The sequence below is a fragment of the Pseudonaja textilis genome, chromosome Z (genome assembly GCF_049901715.1).
Source record: "Pseudonaja textilis isolate UNSWEBS1 chromosome Z, rPseTex1.2, whole genome shotgun sequence".
In the NCBI taxonomy this organism is placed as follows: domain Eukaryota; kingdom Metazoa; phylum Chordata; class Lepidosauria; order Squamata; family Elapidae; genus Pseudonaja; species Pseudonaja textilis.
Genome location: NC_142008.1, coordinates 108,583,330 through 108,603,844, shown reverse-complemented (window position 1 = coordinate 108,603,844; position 20,515 = coordinate 108,583,330). Strand labels below are relative to the sequence as shown.

At 35.2% G+C, this 20,515-nt stretch overlaps 1 pseudogene; it reads left to right on the top strand.

Moving 5' to 3' along the window:
• The first annotated feature begins 262 nt into the window (after window positions 1–262).
• On the top strand, window positions 263–9,462 carry LOC113451431 (vomeronasal type-2 receptor 116-like; annotated as a pseudogene).
• The last annotated feature ends 11,053 nt before the right edge of the window (window positions 9,463–20,515 follow it).

The following is a 20,515-nucleotide window of genomic DNA, read 5'->3' as shown; positions in this document are numbered from 1 at the left end:
CCATAGGTAGATTCCTTGAAATGTAGAACATACATACTACATTTCACTCATGAGAATTCCACTGAGATTTTCTTCTCCATTAAAATACATTTTTGAAACAAACTACCTTTCATCAAATTTGATTACATTACAAAAGAAAAAATGGCAGGATAACTTATTTCTACAAATGTCTTTGGAACAGTTGAAACTATTATACTCATATATTGTGGTCTTTTTCTTCCCTCTTTATTTCTGATTTTAGCTCACATATGGCATTCTTCCAATGGCAACTAACAAAGCTCCAGGCTTTTTCTTCTACCAGATGGCCCCAAAAGAAGCACTTCAATATGTAGGTGTTCTTTCATTAGTTCTGCACTTTCAGTGGACATGGATTGGACTTGTTGCTATGGATGATTATAATGGAGAAACATTTATTCAAACAATGCTTCCATTGTTTTCAAAGCACTCTGTATGCTTTGCCTTTATTGAAAGACTTCCATTGGTACGTGAAGTCAAAATAGACTTAGTGTACCAAATAATAAAAGCATATTATGATATGATGAAAAACAAAGCTACTGTAATTGTGTTATATGGAGAATCTTACACCATAGCATATTTGCGATGGTTGCCATATCTAGAACTAGAAGAAGAAAAGACAAGCATGCCAATAGGTAAGGTATGGATTATGGTTGGACAGATAGACCTTGTTTCTTTTGCCTATCAGAGAGATTGGAATACAGACATACTCCATGGTGCTCTATCCTTCGCAATTCGCTCCAGTGAGTTACCGGGTTTTGAGCCATTTGTTGAGAATATAAATCCTTCCAACAAAAAAGAAAACGGTTTTATAAAGGATGTTTGGGAACATTCCTTCAAGTGTTTTCTTCCTAATACAACTATGGATAAGGTACAGAATAATATTTGCACTGGAGAAAAGATAAAGACTCTTCCTGGGACTTTGTTTGAGATGAAAATGACTGGCCACAGCTATAGCATTTACAATGCTATTTATGCTGTGGCTTATGCATTACATGCTGTAATCTCATATAGACTTAAACACAGGATAACGGTGGATAGAAGAGGACCAAAATCTCATATTCTGTTATTATGGCAGGTAATTGATTAAAACAGCTTTTCTCAACATAGTCCTTTCCAGAAATATTCAGTAGTAACACTCATAAGTCCCAGTCAGCATGACAAGATTATCTGGCTTCTAGGAGTTTCAGATGAAACATTTTTCCAGAGTGTTGATTCAAAGGAAACCAGATTAAAATGTTATTTTGATAATTTTTCCCTCTTCTCAAACTGGGACTTGTGTTGTTGAACATTTCTTCATTCTAAAGAAGATTCTTTGTCCAGGCTCCTTTTCTCTCCCCCCTGTAATTGTGTTATGATCTGAAATTGAGTTAAGATTTGTGATTTCATTATTAGTATGCATTTATGAACCTAACCAGAGTGCAGCATCTAACTTACCTTGGTTGATATTGAAAAGCTAACTGGGTGATAACTTGGGGGAAAATAATAATAATAAAAATTGAAGATTGTGAATGGGAAATGGAAAAAGACATCTAAGGAGAAGGCAATGCAGACTTTCTGTACTATTGCCATGAAATTTAGATGGATGCCCATGAATTCATTAAGAATTAAGTCCAATTTGAAGACGTTACTTTTTCTTTACTTATACATTTGAAGACTAAGGTGCATAGAACATGATTACTTTCCCATTTTTCCACTTATTTATCTACTTGCATTTACATGGTTTCAAACTGCTAAGTTAGCAGGAACTGGAGCAAGTAATGGAAGCTCATTCCATCATGCAGTCTTTAGGTCACAAACTGCTAACCTGGTCCATAAGCCCAGCATCTTAACTGCTCAGTCACCAGACCCTTTCAAAACAAAGTATACTATCTACTATTTCTGAATTAGTTCTGTGGATATCATACAGTACAATATTATACATTATGTAAAAATAAGGTTTGTTCAGTTCAATATGGTAATGTTTCCAGTTTGCAAATATTTGTTTATCTCAGTGTGTAAGATCTAATATAGTTGTGTCCAAATGCAACCAATTTATAAATTCTTTCATTTTATTTTTCCATATAGCTCCATTATTATCTGAAAATTGTATCTTTTAACAACAGTGCTGGTGACCATATTTCTTTTGACCACAATGGGGAGTTAGTAGTGGGATTTGATGTGATCAACTGGGTCATTTCTTCAAATGAATCCTTTTACAGAGTGAAAGTTGGGTGGTTGAATCCTGGGACTGTTTCAGAACAAACTTTCACCATCAATAAGGATGCCATAAAGTGGCACAGATGGTTTAATCAGGTGAGATTAAAGCTTTCATCAAATATATATTGGGAGGTCTTTTAATCCTCAGTGAACATTTATCAAAAATCTTATTTTTTATGGGAAAAGTTAATGTAATTAAATCTGATCCAGCTGTCAGAAAATATTACCCAGCAGGTCTATATATACTTCTGCTGACTGCCGGCTGACTGCAATTTGGCAGTTCAAATCTCACTGGCTCAAGGTTGACTCAACCTTTCATCCTTCTGAGGTTTGTAAAATGAGGACCCAGATTGTTGGTGACAATATGTGTTGTTGTAAACCACATAGAGAGGGCTGTAAAGCATTGTGAAATGGTATATAAGTGCTATTGCTATATGGGAGAATATACTGTATTTAATTGGCTTTTCAAGTCTTAAGCCATACAGGATTTGTGCTATCTCAAGTATTTAGAATTACTTGAGTTAATTCAGTGTTTTAATAACAGATACCAACCATAAAGTTGCTCCCTCTCCCCAAACAGCACATCACAATAATTAGTCTTGAAGCTACTAGTAGATTGTAGTCACATTGTCCCTATTCAAAAACTGCTGGTGCTGGTAAGTTAAGTGGAGATTAAAATGCAGTCATTTTCCCTTAGATTGATAAGATTTAAAATTTCCTTTCTAAAGCAGATAAATTCTTAAGTCCAAGACAAAAGAGATAAACATTAACAGCTTTATTGTCTTGACAGGTTTCAGGCACAGTATTTAACCTCCAATCAGTTAACTACTGCATCCAGATTCTGACTTAGATCCTTCCCAACAATTACTATTTTGAAAAGATACTGAATCACCCAGGCCAACTTTCAGATGGCCACATAAACTGATATTGAACTGAATAGATCTATTGACATGATCTATTGCTTGATCAAATTTCAAAAAAATGAGTGATTTAATATCAACCATTGCATAAGAAGCATCAAAGACACAAATGAAAATTTTCAGAATTAGAAATAATTCTGTTTTCAGAATTAGAAATAAGGACTAGACTCTCCCCCTCAGATGATAAGAATTAACTTTTGAAAACTGGGTATTTCAAAAGGAATTATTTATTGAAAAGGAAGACAAGCAAGTCAACATTCAAAGCAGGATGCAGCTTCCAGGCATGCAGCTTAGATAAAGGGAGTTAGAAACCTCCCCCTTTAGTCTGATGTGGATTTCATCAATACAAAGAAGCAAATGTTAATTTCCCCACCTTTTCTGGGAACATAGTTGTTAATTCCTTCCCCCCCCTTTCTGGAAACGTAGTTGAAAAGAGATTCCCAGGAAGTTTCTTTCAGAGTTGGAATTTTTATGGCCCCTTCTCCTCTTGCTATCTCTCCAAGAGGTGACAAGTTTCCAGGCATCTGGGGGTTCCAGCCCACAGTTGTAAATAGTGTAAAGGTCATACAGATTCAATACAAGAATTTGGATATTCAGGTTACATCAAAAGGGATTACTTGTATCCACCCCATCCCCTTCTTCTTCCGTTGACGAATGGCAGATACACGGATCTGACAAATACTTTCTTAAAAATATTTCAGACTTTTTTTTTTTTTAAAAGAATTTGTCCCTAAATATTAAATAAAGTCTCACATTTGTGTTCCTTTATACATTTGTTGAATAAATCCCCATTTAATTAGGATAAACCTGAAATTTATTGGTATGGGGTGTTGCAGTGGTTAGAGAAGTATAGTTTTACAGGCTTACTCTGATCACAGCCAGGAGTTCAATCCTGACGGCTCAAGATTGACTCAGCCTTTCATCTTTCTAAGATCAATAAAATGAGAATCCAGAGTCTTGAGGGCAATATGCTGACATTGTAAATGGCTCAGAGAGTGTTGTAAAACATTGTAAAATGGTATATACTGTAAGTCTAAGTGTTATTGCTATTGCTAATCCTGAAAGTTAATTCATGGCAATATTTTATCACAAGAATTTGTGTAATGAAATGAAGATCTAAATTTAATTATGAATATCAGGGATACAATAATTGTAAGAAACTATGAATTAATGTTATCTTGGTTGGTATAGATTTTTTGAAAATCAGAATTCATTGACTTATTGATTATGTTATTTGCTTATTTAATATTATTTGTATAGCTGCTCCTCTCAAAGAAGCGGTTAGTAGAAAATATTTTATGTTTTAGAACATAAAAACCCACAGTACAGATCAATAATAAAACTCATCTGCCAGAAAACCAATGCTGATTTTTAGAAACATTGCAATCTATCCCTAAACTGTTCCTTCAAGTCCTCCAATTTTCATAATAAGTAAGTCATTGTCTTCTCTTTCCTTTCCTCTTTCTTTCTTGGCATTAAAACCTTCTCCAGAATGCTAGCATCTTAGTGCAATGGGTCTAAGGTAAAATAATTTGAAATGATAATAATTTGAATGTACCTCAAATGAGAACTCAGGATTGGTTTGTTTAAGGACCTTTTTGTTTGTTTTTTTGATTGTCCATGGCATTCTCAAAAATCTTCTCCCACACCAAATTTCAAAACCATTGATATTTTTATATCCTGTTTCTTCACAATTCAATTTTTACTTTCATAAAGTGTCATAAGAAAAACATTTCTGATCTTGTAGGTAGAGACACAACATTGCATTTGAATAGTATTTCCAAGGCCTTCATGGCTGGTCTATCAAGTGTTAGTCTGATACATATTTCTTGAGTTCATGTTTCTCTATTGATAATGGTTGATCCTAAAAAGATGAAGACATTTACCAGTTTGATACCTTTATTGTCAATTTAATGTCATTACTTTGTGTTTTTTTAAAATTTTGGTTCCAATTTTTCACTATACTCTTTGGTTTTTATTACTTATGATGTTACTTTCTCCAATTTAAAACCTCATCTTCTTCTAGGTCAGTGGTGGCTAACCTTTTTGGGCTCCTGTGCCGAATATTGTGTGCTCACTTGCGCTAGCGTGCTTGTGTGCCAGCATCCAGAAGACAATGTGTGTGCCCCTCTATGGCCCCTGCACATGTGCATGCAATCCCCCTGTTCCCTTACCTGCACTGCACATGCACGTGACTCCCAGATGATTTTTGGCCCATTTGAGGCCTTTTTCGGCCTTCCAGAGGCTCGAGGGAAGCCTCTGCAGCCTTTGAAGGCCAAAAAATGGGCCCATTTCACCACTTGTGGTGATGAAATAGTCCTGTTTTTCAGCCTCCAAAGGCTGCAGAGGCATCCCTCGAGCCTCTGGGATGCTGAAAAGGGCCTCAAATAGGCCGAAAATCATCTGGGAGGCATGCACGTGCACAGTAAAGGTAAGTTTGGTTGGGGGTCACAGGACCACACAAATGGTTCTGCATGCCACCTGTGGCACGTGTGCCATAGGTTCACCATCACAGTTCTAGTTTGATTTAGTCTTGGTTTCATGGCATTGAATTTTACTGTGGATTTTATGCAGAGTTTTGATTAATGTATGCTGTGAATGTGTTTAGTTAATTATGAATTAAAGGGCAATAATATAGGTCACAAAATATAAGCTAGTGTCATTTGGGCTGTTGCAATTACATATGAAATTGGAATGCAGAGGTTGATTATAGTTGCATGTTATGCTCCAGTGAATGGTGACAATTGAAAAGTCAGAGATGTGTTTGCGGAAAATTGTTTAACACTCTTAATCAGAGCTACTCAGAAGATGCATTATTCCCTATGTAACACAAAAGGATGGGTGGAAATTAGAAGAGACAGTTCCAAAACCCAAATAGGTGCACTTTGCACTCATTAATTGATGGTTGGCTGAACTTAATAAAAATGCATTATGATAAAAACAGCACACCTAAGAATAAAAAGAAATGATTCAGTCTGTATAAGAATAAAGATAAGTTGTACAATATTCATTTTGGTTATTTAATATTTTTATGGATAATGTCTGGGAAATGCTTATTGTGTATTGGAGTTATGAGCAAGTAATACAGTTGTTATCAAGCAGAACCTTCATGCTATGTTGGTAACATATGAACATTTTTTCACAAGTTAAATCTTATTCTGTAGATAATAATTTTTCTTTTTCGTATATTTAGGCACAACCTCTTTCTCTATGCAGTGAGAATTGCAAACCTGGTACAAGAAAGAAAGTGAAAGAAGGCGAGCCGTTTTGTTGCTACATCTGCATCCCATGTCCTGAAGGAAAAATTTCAGAGGAGCAGGGTAAAAAGAGAGAGAGGGGAGTGGGGGAGGGAGAGAGAGAGAGAGAGAATAATTATACTATGTACACTGGTACACTGCTAATTGCTGCATATATGGGGAGGAGTTCTTTGTACAGTCATGTTTGTACCTTTAAGCAATAAAATATGCTTTTAAAAAGACTTATTTTAAAAATATGTGTTTTCTCTCTTTTATTTAAATGGAACAAGAAACTGCCTCCTCAAAATAGTCATTTAGGGTCAAACTTAAGACACATGTATCTGCAAGTTCTGTGTCATGTAGTAGTTAACCAAATACATTTAGAAAACTCTGAAGAACAATTCAAATTAAAAAATCCTGCTATTTTTCTCCCTAGCGATTGATTTTAAAGACATGGGTCAATGATTTAAGAGATAGCAAGCTGTCAAGATACTTGACATTGATTATCTAATTTTTCATGAGTTTCAAAACTGTCTATATTGGTAGTCACAGAAACATCTGATACAAACAGATTCCAAATTTAGCTATCTGTTGTGTATTGAAATCTTTTTTATTTATTATTGATGTATCTCTCTGCAACTTTTAATATTCAGAGAGGGAAAAAAGCTTCTGACGCTCTCCTATTGTGTACAATTTTATCTATCCCTATCACATCCTTCCTTATCTATCTTTGTTCTGAGTTACTATAGTTTTCCCTTGCAGAGAGTTTGTTCAGACTCCTAAGGTGATCCTATTTTGCTTCTTTTTTTAGTCCTATAATATCATTTTTACAGGTGTACTAATGAAAACTATACAGAATTAGATAAAGCTCATTATAGATTAATAATGGCATTTACAGCATCAGTGCTTTTAATCCCCTTCCCCCTGAGCTTCACCTCTTACTTGACAATCATAATGTTCTACTATGCTCAGAATAGGTTTTCCTGTTCAGATGCTGAGAGTTTAGACTCTCAGTTATATATAAAAACTCCTATGTGTTATTTTGCACTTGCACTTGTTTGTATATGTTAAATATTTTATTTTAACAATCAATTATAGTAATAAGGGATTGTCTATTCCAAAATTAACTTTATTTCTCTCACCATCTGAACCATTAACTAAAACCCATGATCCACTGAGCCTGGAAACTATGGGAAATACAGTGCAACAATAGAGTGCTGAGCTGTACCTCTGCCGAGCCATCAACTGACAATAGCAAAACCAAGTACCAAAACCAAGCACCTGGGCAGGAGTAATTGATCAGACAAAGAACATGTTCAGTCACTCTTTCCTGCACCCCAAAATAAGCTGCCCAGATATCAAGCACACAACAGAAGACAAGTCAACAGACATTTGGAAGGACAATTAAGATTGACTTGTTGAGACACACTAGAAAATTCATGTAGGCAACCCACATTCCTCCAAGTCCACATTGGACCAGCCCATACCCCATAAGCCCCATCAGTGCCTCTTTTCAAAATCTTAGAACCTCATTTTTCTCTCTGTAGCTACAAATTCCTTTACTGTTGGGAAATCAACCGATCAACCTCTTTTCCATCAGAAATGTGCCTCATGTCTTATTTGCCTGCATTTTCCCAGTTCAAAGAAAGGGACCCAGGAAAATTCTTTCAACATCTTTTAATTGGCATTTATAATGTTGTCTTATGCTCAGAATAGGTTTTCCTAATCAGATGCTTAGATCAAAAATATTCTATGCAAAACTGTCTTTCAAGGCCATATGTGTTATTTTACATTTCTTTATATATGTTCAATTTTATGGTATATTCATCTAGATTTGAGAGATCACCTAACAATCCTTTTATTGCTGTCAGAATAGCCTAGCAGGCCTATCAAATGTGCTGACTTCTTTGTTGTTGCTTTTTAAATACTTAACAATTGAAAATGGAATGTGTCCTCTTAGTCTATCACTCCTCAATAAATTTATAAACTTTTAGTAAAGGCTTTTTGAAAGTTCAAGGCTTTAAATTGTCCCTTTAAAAAATCTAGAATTAGCTCAAGATTATTCAGTAACCTGTTCACCATGTGAAATAATTTTCAATGTTGAAACAAAAGCTGTTTTTGCTCATTTGTGATGATAATAGTAGTGTATATTTACTAACTATGTAAAACAATTCCATATTTCAGATATGAATGATTGCTACAACTGCGAAGCTGAAAAATATCCAAGCAAGAGTCAAGATTTCTGTATTCCTAAAACTGTAACCTACTTATCTTATGAGGAATATATGGGGATCACTTTAGCTTTCCTTGCCCTTTTATTTTCTTTGGTGACAGCTTTGATGCTTGGAACATTTATAAAACATCACAACACTCCCATTGTCAAGGCCAATAATAGGAACCTCACCTACATTCTCCTTTTGTCTCTTCTGCTGTGTTTTCTTACTGCGCTATTGTTCATTGGCTGCCCCCAGAAGGTGACATGTCTCTTCCGACAAATTACTTTTGGCATTGTGTTCTCAGTGGCTCTTTCTTGTCTGCTGGCCAAAACAATCACTGTGGTTTTGGCATTCATGGTCACGAAACCAGGATCTAGGTTGAGAAAGTTGGTGGGAAAGAAACTGGCCAATTCTATTGTAATTTCCTGTTCTCTCATTCAAATACACATTTGTGCCATATGGTTGATAAACTCTCCTTCATTCCCAAATGCTGACATCCATTCAATGTCTAAAAAAATTGTATTGGAATGTGATGAAGGGTCTGCACTCATGTTTTACTGTGTGTTGGGCTACCTGGGCTTCTTGGCTATTGCCTGTTTCACAGTGGCTTTTTTTGCCAGAAAGTTACCTGATAGTTTCAATGAAGCAAAGTTCATCACTTTCAGCATGTTGGTCTTCTGTAGTGTTTGGTTAGCCTTTGTTCCTTCCTATCTGAGCTCCACGGGAAAATACTCAGTAGCTGTGGAGGCGTTTTCTATTTTATCTTCCAGTGCTGGAATGCTAGGTTGCATTTTTCTCCCCAAATTTTACATTATTGTTCTGAGGCCTCAAATAAACCACAGGGACATGCTAAGAAGAATATGAAAGAAATACTGACTTTTAGAAATACAATTGTCATTTTGAAGAGATCTCAATTTATAGGATTGTTAATTCCATAAATAATTATTCCAGCCACGTATTAATTGAAGGTTCAAAATAATCATAAATTTAGTTATTTTATGGCAGAATTCTACAAATGAGTTTGCTTGCTTTTAAATTTTTGGCTTGCATGAACTGTTTCTCAGCAAAAGTAATCACACTGTATTTGTATTTCTTCCCTGACTGATTATTTAAGTAATTAATCTCATTTACTTGGCTCTAATAAGCATCAACAAAAATAGGAGAATGGAGAAATAAGGAACTGCAGAAATTAAACTAGTATTAGGCTTCCTTTGGAATACATACTTCACAGAATTTAAATATACTTAATAAATCTATGGCTGTCCACTACTATCACTGGAATATTCTGGATGTTTACACCATAATTGTTCCTATCATTTCTTTACATGCATCAAAACAGCTCTTCTTTGAATAATTACATTAATAGGTACAAACTACAGGAAACGTTCCGTGGTCCTTAGATTCATTACTTCAAGAGTGACTAATGTTGTAGGTTGATTGTTCATTATGTTTAAAATTTACTTGGGTTTTATATTTTTGTCTTTGACCATATTGCATTCTGTCTAGAATTTGCCTAGATTTGGTCTGGTTATAAATATTGTAAAGTAATAAATTATAAAAATATTATTATTTATTTGTCTCACTTCTCTCTCTCTCTCTCTCCCTCTCCCTCCCTCCCCCTCCCTCTCTCCCTCCAACACTAGATTTATTTCCTGTTACATGAATCAGAAAAGAGTGGAAAAATTCTAAATCAATAGCAAGATTGGGTAAGGACCAATTATTGGAACTGCAGTTAAAGAGAAATCAATTGGCCACATTGGCGAATGTTGGTCTTGATTACTGCAATATCTTCCAGACTGGTTTGTTCCTGACAGAATTATTTTTGAAGCATCTGGACTTTTGAAGAATAATTTCTGAGCTCAGGTCAAAACAATGGTGCTTACCTATAAAAATACAAACATGCCAAACCATTTTATTCCTTTTTTGGAGTGAAGATTGAGATTAATGATGGAGGCTTTTCTAACTGGGATGCAGTGGTGGGATTCAATTTTTTTACTACCGGTTCTGTGGGTGTGGCTTGGTGAATGTGGCAAAGAAAGGATACTGTAAAATCTTCAGTCAGAGGTGGTATCTTCTGGTTCTCTGAACTACTCAAAATTTCCACTACCGGTTCTCCAGAATTGGTCAGAACTTGCTGAATACCACCTCTGCTGAGATGTCACAATTAGTGATATCCTTCTTAAGGAAGAGCACAGATTATCAGTACTCTTTTGTTTTTCATATTTATTAAATCAAGTATTTTAAGAATTGATATTTATTTTCTTAGAATTCTTTTAAAAAGCACAATCAATTTCTAAAATAGTTGATATATTGCATTTGAAAGACTCTGAAAAAAATGTCATCATTTATAGAGAGGTTGGAGGAGTAGAAGATACTGTAGCTCTTTAAATAAATATATTTTTCTGCAGTCATACAGTAGTTTTCTTTCAACTATGTTAAGAATGCAAGTTTAAGTATACTGCTACAGTTTATTAAATATTACTATTTTCTCTCTCTTTCTTCTCTCTGGTAGACAGTTATAGACTTCAGGATAGGCAGAAACATTTGTCACTTCATTGTCTAAGCATGCACTCAACCACATGAACCTTATATGTGAGCTCAAAAAGATGTGATTTAGGAGGACCATGCCTTTTTCTTCCCATTCTTTCTTTCTTTTTTGAAACTCTACCATAAAAACAATCTGTTGGACATTTTGTATTTATAACTTCTGATCCCTTCTGCTTTGGATTTTTGATAGTCTCATATCACAACACAGATAAAGATCTATTGTTCCTCTTATCACATCTCCTGACATGACCAGACTAATCAGATGCTTACATCCATTCAGTTTTCAAAAAACAAAAACAAAAACACCCTCACTTTAGGATTCTTATCCTTTGAATTCGATTACTGTCCAGCCATAGTCTCTTTCTGAAAGCATTTTATCAACTGTATTTATCCTCAGCACATTACCCACAATCAGATGTTAAAAGGAACAAATATTTGCCTAGTATATAAACTGTCAGAACAACTTTGATATTCAATGAGAAAAAAAAGAGTAGTGTGATCCTATAGATCTTTCAGCCCCTGCTCATATTAACTTTCTAGTAAAACTATCAAAGTTGGGATGTAATGTATTTTTTATTTTTTATTTTTTTTTATTTCCTATGTGCTGGCCAAAACCATGATAGAGATCCTGGTTTTCATAACAACCAAGCCAGGAAGGAAGATGAAGCAGCAAGTAGGAAAAGGACTGACTTATTCTATATTTTAATATGGCTTCTTAATTCAAGTTGGTATTTTTATTATGTAGTTGTTCATTTTTTATTGCAATCTATCTGCACATCAAGACACCCGATGACTGTGGAGATTGTTTCAGTTATCCTCAAGTGCTGGGCTGAAGATAGTATCTGTTCCCCCATATGTTACATTATTATTTGGATATCAGAGCTGAACAATCTATGAAAATTATTTTGGGCACAAATTTAGTAGTTTTGGCCATTTATTAAAGTATCAGTGACTAAAGTGCATATGGTTTTGGAGGATCTTGGAGAATTTGAAGTGGTGTTCAAGAAAATACCAAGAAAAATTTGTCTATGTTAAATTTCTCTCAAGGAGAATTTAATCATAGTATTTCTAAAAATATATTGAACTCTTAATGAAAATGAAGACAAGATGAACAAGTTAACCAGAAGTTAAGTTGTTAGCAACAAGTTAACAAGAAGAATTAAGCTTCTTCATTGGTAATAATGTACTGCTAACTAGCGCATACAAAACATTTGCTAGCCCAATTTTCAAACAGAGTTCATTTGTTTGGAATCAGCACTGCATATCAGACATTCAAACAATTGAGACAATCCAGAGATGTTTCATGAGAAGAGTCCTTGTAACAGCATACCTTATACCACAAGACTTGAAATTTTCAGTTTAGACAACTTAGAACTATGCCACCTTCGATCTGACCTAAGCATAGTACATAAAATTATCTGCTAGAATATCCTACCTGTCAATGACTACTTCAGCTTTAACCACAACAACACACAAGCACACAATCTTTTGCCACTTGCAATATTTGCGTTTTAATGGCTTTCTTCATAAATCTAATGTGAACTTCTCTTGGTAAGCTATTTCTCATCGCATATCTTGTGAAAACTCGATAAACCTCATCTATTCCATCTATCATCTTCTCCTGAGTTATTTCCAAAGCTTCAGCCAGTATTTCTATCATTATCTCAGCTAGATGTTGTCCTTTTTCTTCCTCTACATTTTGGAATCTGAGATAGAATTCTGATCTATCCATCTCCCATCTCAACACACCACTTTTATCTTGTTCAACCACTGATCTATTATCTAATCTATTATCAATATCTCCAATCTTCTTGTCTCTTTGTTTATCTTCTTCTTCAATTTTTTGGAATTTCTCATCATACTTCAACATCATTTGTTGGATGTTCTCCACTTTTTCATTGGTTTTCCCTGTTCTTTGTTCAATGTTCTCTGTTCTTTGTTCAATGTTCTCTGTTCTTTGTTCAATGTTCTCTATTCTCTTTTCAATATTCTCTGATCTTGCTTGAATATTTTGAATTCCTTGCATAATCATCTGCAGAGTCACTTTTTCTTATTCTTTTTCTTACTTTAACATTGTCTGTATTGAACCAGATGGTAGGGAGGAAGAAGTAGAAGTTGAAGAACCAGAAGCTGTAAATTTCCTACTCATTTTAAGCAATTCAAAATCTTCAGGTTCTTCTAAACCTTAATCCATTGTGAAGTAACCAATTATAGTTCAAAATAAAAATAGTAGAAAAAAGAAGCCCAATAATAATAATAATAAAGAAAAAAAGGGGGGGAGGACAAAATTTCTTCAGGTTCTTGTATACCTTAATCCAATCAATAGTTAGATGAAGAAAAAGACTTAAGAAAAAAAAGGAAAAAAAGGAAAAGGAAAAATTCTTCAGGTTCTTCAACACCTTAATCCAATTAAAAGGTCTCAAATAGAAAAAAGTGCATAAAAATAAACCAGAAAGGTAGATGAAAAAACAAAAATACCAGGAAAGTGGGGGGGGAAAGGCTTTTAAGGCTTTCCTTTAAAATAAAAAGCAAACGTGAGATTGGACTTCCAAAAAAAAAAAAAGAAAGAAAGAAAGAAAGAAAAACAAAGACAAGCTCCAACAAAGCCAAAAAGTCAAATAGTTATTACAAAAAAAAAAAGATAAAAAAAAAAATACAATAAAGCTGGTGAGGTGGGATAGCACAACTTAGGAAAAGTAAAATGGGGACACTGCACTTCATTTGATTATCCAAGGCTCTTATTATAACTCACTTCTCCAAAAACTTATCACCTTTTTTCCCCTTACGTTTCCACACCAGACTCCAGCTGTTGATAGAAACCCAGAAGAGCACCTACAATAATACTCTCCCATGCTCCTCCCTCTATCTTATCAAATAGCAATGTCCTTGAAAAGAGTCTCAGTTCTTTCTTTCTCAGCTTTGTTTGGTCTCAGGGAAATAGAATATTTTCAAGCCTCTAGTTGGCAGTGTTACAAAGTTTCTTTGCTCTCACTTTCCCCCTCCTTTTCCGAGCAAGATATAATAAGAATTAATTAAAAAAAGAAAAAGATATTTTTTTTAAATGAAATAACTAAAGGGAGCCTCTAGCCTAAAATATTACAAAATCAAAAAGGAGAAGAAAAAAATAGATATAAACAAAAAAACCAGTTCAGTGTCAAAATACAAGATCATATATAGAAAATCCAGCAATGAGAAAAACAAAACAAAACATTACCTTGACATTCCTGTTTAAAATCGCCGCTTAATCACTTCTGTCAAAACTTTTACAGATTATTTCTTTTCCTTAGGGTGTCCTTTCAGATCTTAGAATAAAAAAAAAACTAGAAGTGATAAGAATGTCTTCTTAAACAAACAGTGCAAAGAAATAGAAGAAAACAATAGAATAGGGAGGACCAGAGATCTCTTCAAGAAAATTGGAGATATGAAGGAAATCTTTGATGCAAAGATGGGCATGATAAAGGACCAAAATGGCAGGGACCTAACAGAGGCAGAAGAGATTAAGAAGAGGTGGCAGAATTATACAGAAGAACTATATGAGAACAAGCTTAACACCCCTGATAACCATGTTGGTATGGTCACTGATCTCAAGCCAGACTTCCCAGAATGTGAAGTGAAATGGGCCTTAGGAAATCTGAGCAACAACAAAACTAGTGGAGGTGACAGTATTCCACCTGAGCTATTCAAAATCTTAAAAGACAATGCAGTAAGAGTTCTACACTCAATTTGCCAGCAGATTTGGAAAACTCAGCAGTGGCCACAGGATTGGAAAAGGTCAGTTTACATTTCAATTCCAAAGAAAGGCAATGGCAAAGAATGTTCAAACTATTACACCATTGCACTCATTTCACATGCTAGTGAAATTATGCTTAAAATCTTACAAGCTAGGTTCCAGCAATATGTGGATTGAGAGCTACCAGAAGTACAGGCAGTATTTCAAAGAGGTAGAAGAACTAGATCAAATTGCCAATGTGTACTGGATCATGGAGAAAGCTAGGGGGTTCCAGAAAAAATCTACTGCTGCTTCATTGACTATGCTAAAGCCTTTGATTGTGTGGATTACAACAAATTGTGGCAAATTCTTAAAGTTATGGGAGTACCAGACCATCTTATTTCTCTCTTGAGAAACCTATATGGGGGTCAAGAAGCAACAGTGAGAACTGGACATGGAACCACTAATTGGTTCAAAATTGTGAAAGGAGCCTGGCAAGGCTGTATACTGTCGCCCTGCCTATTTAACTTATATACACAGCACATCATGAGAAAGGCAGGGCTAGATTAATTCAAAGTTGGAAGTTAGCTGGGAGAAATATCAACAACCTCAGATGTGCAGATGATGCCACTCTAATGACAGAAAGTGAAGAGGAACTAAAGAGCCTCTTGATATGGGTGAAGGAGAGTGCAAAAGTTAGCTTGAAACTCAACATTAAGAAAACTAAGATCACTTCCGGTTTGCAAGGCTTCAGCGGCGGCAGGAATCTGCAATCGTGTGTGGTTTCTGCTGCGCTTGCCGCTGGAGTGCCCCAGATCCAGCCGGATTTGGGGGCTAATACTTACCCCGTAGAGGTAACTGAAGACAGGGGAGATCCGGCAGGGGTACGGGAGAATCGCAACCCCCCTTCTTAGCTGGCTTAACTCCCTTTTCCGAAAGCGGTGGAGCGGCGGCCAGCAATGGCCGCCACAAAGAAGATTTCATCCGGATAAGAATGTGCAGGAGGAATCTTGGGAAGTGAAAGTTTTTGGCTGACTGGGATAATAAGTAACATTTAAATACCCTGGAATTTAAACTTCACTAAAGATACATCATTCTCAAAAAAGATCAGAAAAAGTGGTGGATGAAAGTTAAAAGGGAAAGTTTGTTTTTTCCCACTCTCCCTACTTACAGTGATAGCAGATGGAAATTGAAAAAACCCACTTTGGCATCAGCAGGTAATTAAATTTGAAAATTAAAGCCAAGGGGACATTAAAGATTTCTGAACATTGGGGGGGGGAAAAACTTTTTTTGCTATATGTGGGAAGGGAGAGGAAAAGAATTAATATTAAGATTTTTGCTGGAGGAGGCTGCTTGGAACTTGAGTTAAATTGTAACAAGACTTCTAAAAAGATATATTTTGGAACTTTGCAATTGAATTGTAACCCCAAGAAGAGAAAGTATAAAAAGAAGAAAGTGCTAAATGAAACAGACTGTGTGTATTTGGATTGCTTGGTGACTTTGGGACCTTTGGAAATTATTATTTGAAAGACTAAAAATTTGGGTTGTTTAATTTTTTTTAATAATTGCATTACTTGTTGATGAACTGAAAATGGAATTTAAAAAGCTAAAAGAAGAGGAACAAGAAGGGAAGGGCTCTTCTGGATCTGTTTTTCATTTTTTAGAAATGGCGATTTTTACCTATCAGAAACTACAAGAAGAACAAGAAGAAGCGGGATGAAGAAGAAGCCATCTTTAATGAACAAGCAACTCTAGCTGAGGAAGAAAAGGGAAAGAGAGGAAGAGAATGGAGAATTTAAGACTTAAAAAAATAACCAAAACGGGGAAAAATAAGGTGAAAAATTGATATAATGTCAGAAAGCAACAGAAAAGAGGAATACAGAAGAGGGTGGAGATTAAGAGGGTGGAGATCATGAGACAAGGGGGCAAAAAGGATAGATTGTAGAAAAAAGTAAGGCAAAAAGGGAAGAGAAGTTACAAAGGTTTGAAACAAGATGTAAAGAAACAGGATTTATTCAGAGATAATGGGTAAAAATATAATTAAAAAAGAGATTCTGCAAAAGTACATAAGACTGTGTTGTGGCTCTGGGCTTGGATTCAGCTCCTGTGACTGATATGAGTTCAAGTGAGGAGGTCATGGCAGAAAAATATGAGCCAGCATGGCTCAGTGATTGGACTGGTAACCAGGATGAGGAGATGGACGTAACAAAGGACGACAGACCTGATGTATTAGAATTGTCAGGACCTTTGACCTCCTCTGGTTCCTTATCTGATCAACAGCTGGGAATGGCTGACAGGGAAGTTTTGAGAAAGTCTTATAGTGGAGATGAGAACTTGGAAAATTTGTGGTTAAATGTAAAAAATAGAAGACGGTTGAGAAGGCAAAATCAGCTGGAGTGAATGAGGAGAGCGAGTCAGTAAATGAGCACGTTGCCTCAATGAGTATAAAAGGACACAGCTGGGCTGGTACATTTTGCCAGGAACAAAGTGACTATTTGAGTGAGGATGTTACAGCAAGAAGCTCTGAGATTGGAGATTTATTGCCAGGACTGGTTTGCCAGACAGAGTAAAGATTTATGCTGTGGTTTCTGCCAGCCGTTATCTTGTAAGATTTCTTTCCATTTGATTTAATTGTGAAACGGCTGCTTTCTGTTTTGTTTGTTTGAATTTTGAAGGGGAGTCATAACAAGACTGTATTGTTGTATTTGTATTTGAAATAATGTTAGAAAACTGGAACATTATATGATTATAAAATGGGATAAAATATTAAAAGGAATGTGTAAAATGTTTAAGATTTAACAATAGAGTTTAACTTGCTATGGATTATTGTTCTACTTATATTATAAACTTATTATCTTCCTATTTTAAAATATAGTAGGTAGCTTTAGAATGTACTAAGCAGAATCAGAATGAAAATTACATATTATTTTAAGTGTTAAATTTAGGGGAAAGATATAAAGGCGTCATACTTCAGTTAGTGATTACAGGATAAATTTTGTGTTAATGAGAAAAGATAAGAGATAATTGAAATAGAACAGACAAAAGATACAAGTATAATGATTTAAATTGAGATGAAATAAATAAAATAGAATTAAGAGAGTGAAAGGCAGGGAGAAGCTATATAAAAAATGTAGAATGGTAAATAAGATATGAAATGGTATATAAAGTGAGCATGAATTTGATTTATGTCTGTACAAAAGATGTAACCCGGGACTAAGCCGCTTTCCAAAAAGAAGTTTTATGTTTTCATGTTTTGTGTTTTGTTTGTGTATGTTTGTTTATTGAAAATTAATAAAAAAAATTTTTTTAAAAAAAGAAAACTAAGTTCATGGCATCTGGCCCTCTCAATTCCTGGCAAAAGACGGGGAAGAAATGGGGACAGTGACAGATTTCACTTTCCTGGGTTTCAAGTTCACTGCAGATGGAGTCTGCAACTGAGAAATCAAAAGATGCTTGTTCCTGGGGAGGAAAGCTATGGCAAATCTAGACAGCATACTAAAAAGCAGAGATATCATCCTGTCAACAAAAGTTTGTAAAGTCAAAGCTACGGTTTTCCCAGTTGCAATATATGGCTGTGAAAGTTGGACCATAAGAAAGGCTAAGCGCCAAAAAACTGAGACTTTTGAACTATGATGTTGGAGAAAACTCCTGCGAGTCCTAGAGGAAATCAACCCTGACTGCTCTTTAGAAGGCCAGATCCTGAAGATGAAACTCAAATACTTTGGCCACCTAATGAGAAAGAAGGACTCACCGGAGAAGAGTCTAATGCTGGGAAAAATTGAGGGGAAAAACAAGAAGGGGACAGCAGAGAATGAGGTGGCTGGATGGAATCACTGAAGCAGTTGGCGTGAGCTTAAATGGATTCCAGAAGATGGTAGAGGACAGGAAGGCCTGGAGGAACATTGTCCATGGGGTTGCGATGGGTCAGACATGACTTTGCAACTAACAACAAATCTTGCTGTTCATCATGCTCATCTGTTTCCTGAGAAATAGAACAGAAATAAACAGACTTCCTCCTCAGATTTAGGAATAGAAAATTGATAAATGATCACAATCAATAAAACTCTCTAATATTTGGAACTCAAATTAGTAAAAAAAAACCTTCTAAGCATTTAAATTGGGATTTTAGAAATTCTAATTATTATTCTGCTCAAATTGTAAATGGAATAGGAAAAATATGCATGAAGATAAACTTTGCCAATAATTGTGCTTGCATTTTACGATTTATAATCTACAACCTATGTGTTGTAGATTTTGGTGTTTTTAGACTTTGGTCTTACTTGACTTTTAGACAAATATAATGTTTCATAATAAAATTCATTGTCAAATATCCAAAGTTTTCACTTTACAAATACCACTAGACAGAAGTTGTCACCACTAATGATAATGCACCTCTTGGGAGTTTCCACTTATTTGAAGAAACCTTCCTTGAAAATCCTCTGCTATCATTGCCTGAAGAACAACGATCTGCAGGCATATACCTCATTAAAATATATGAGTTATAGAATTCTTTATATAATAGAATTCTTTATTGGCCAAGTGTGATTGAACACACAAGGAATTTGTCTTCAGTGCATATTCGGTGCATCAAGAATCATAAGAATAGGGCTTCCAGTGGCACTTCTGTCAAAGATGGATTGGAGTCTGCAATTGTGCGCAGCTTTGATCCATGCTCTACCTGTTGGAGGGTCCCAAACAGGACTGGATCCATCCTGGAGGAATGGTGAAGAAAGGGGAGACCACTGCTGCGTCAAGTGGAGCTGCATCTCCCCTCCCTGGCTAGGAACACTCCCCCAAAGACAGGCTGTAATGGCAGTCTTTAATGGCTGCCTCAAAGATGGGAAGCTATCTGGGAATTAAGTTTGTGCTGGAGCAGTGAAGTGGTGAGCAGTGTGTGGCCAGGCAAAATACTTTGGATTTTTCAAAGGCAACCTTGGGAACCATAAGGAAAGAGCCCTTGTTAAAGATCACGGAAGTGATGAATTGAAAGAAAGAGGAAAATTGCAATGGTAAAGAAATTGGACTGTCAAAGACCTAAATGGAAGTGATATTACTCAGAGGAGAATCTTTAATAATAACAGAATAAGAAACTGAATTTGGATAATTATATGAAATTTGCATTAATTAGGCATTAATTAGAATGCTGGAATTGATTATATTTGAAAGACATAACAGCTAATGATTGAAAATTAGCGGAGTTAATATAAGTGTTAAAAAAGTGCAAATTTAAAAGGTAGAAAGAGAAAACTGATGTAATAGTGCCACCTTATGGTAAAAGAAATTCTTGTTCCTCTGATTTAATGGAAAATTACTGGTCTAGCAAAGGTGTGAACTTGGAAAGACTATAATAGAGCAATAACCCCAGAAATATATAAAATTACAGTAAAGGAATAAGTGAAGAGATTATTTTGGGATTGACTGGTGGATTGGAACTGCAATAAAGAAATAAAAGGATTAACAATGAAATAAAGATAAATGTTCACTTTTGGTAAAGGTTAAAGTAAAAGACATTGGTTTTAATAAACTATAGAACAATTTAATTGGATATAAACATTAAATAAGTTAAAGAGGAAGTAAGTAAAATGAATGAATTATGCAAAGACTTCAGACTGGAATTGCAAAGTGTAAGGGAAATAATAAAAGAAAGCTTTAACTATGGAATATCTTGGCAGA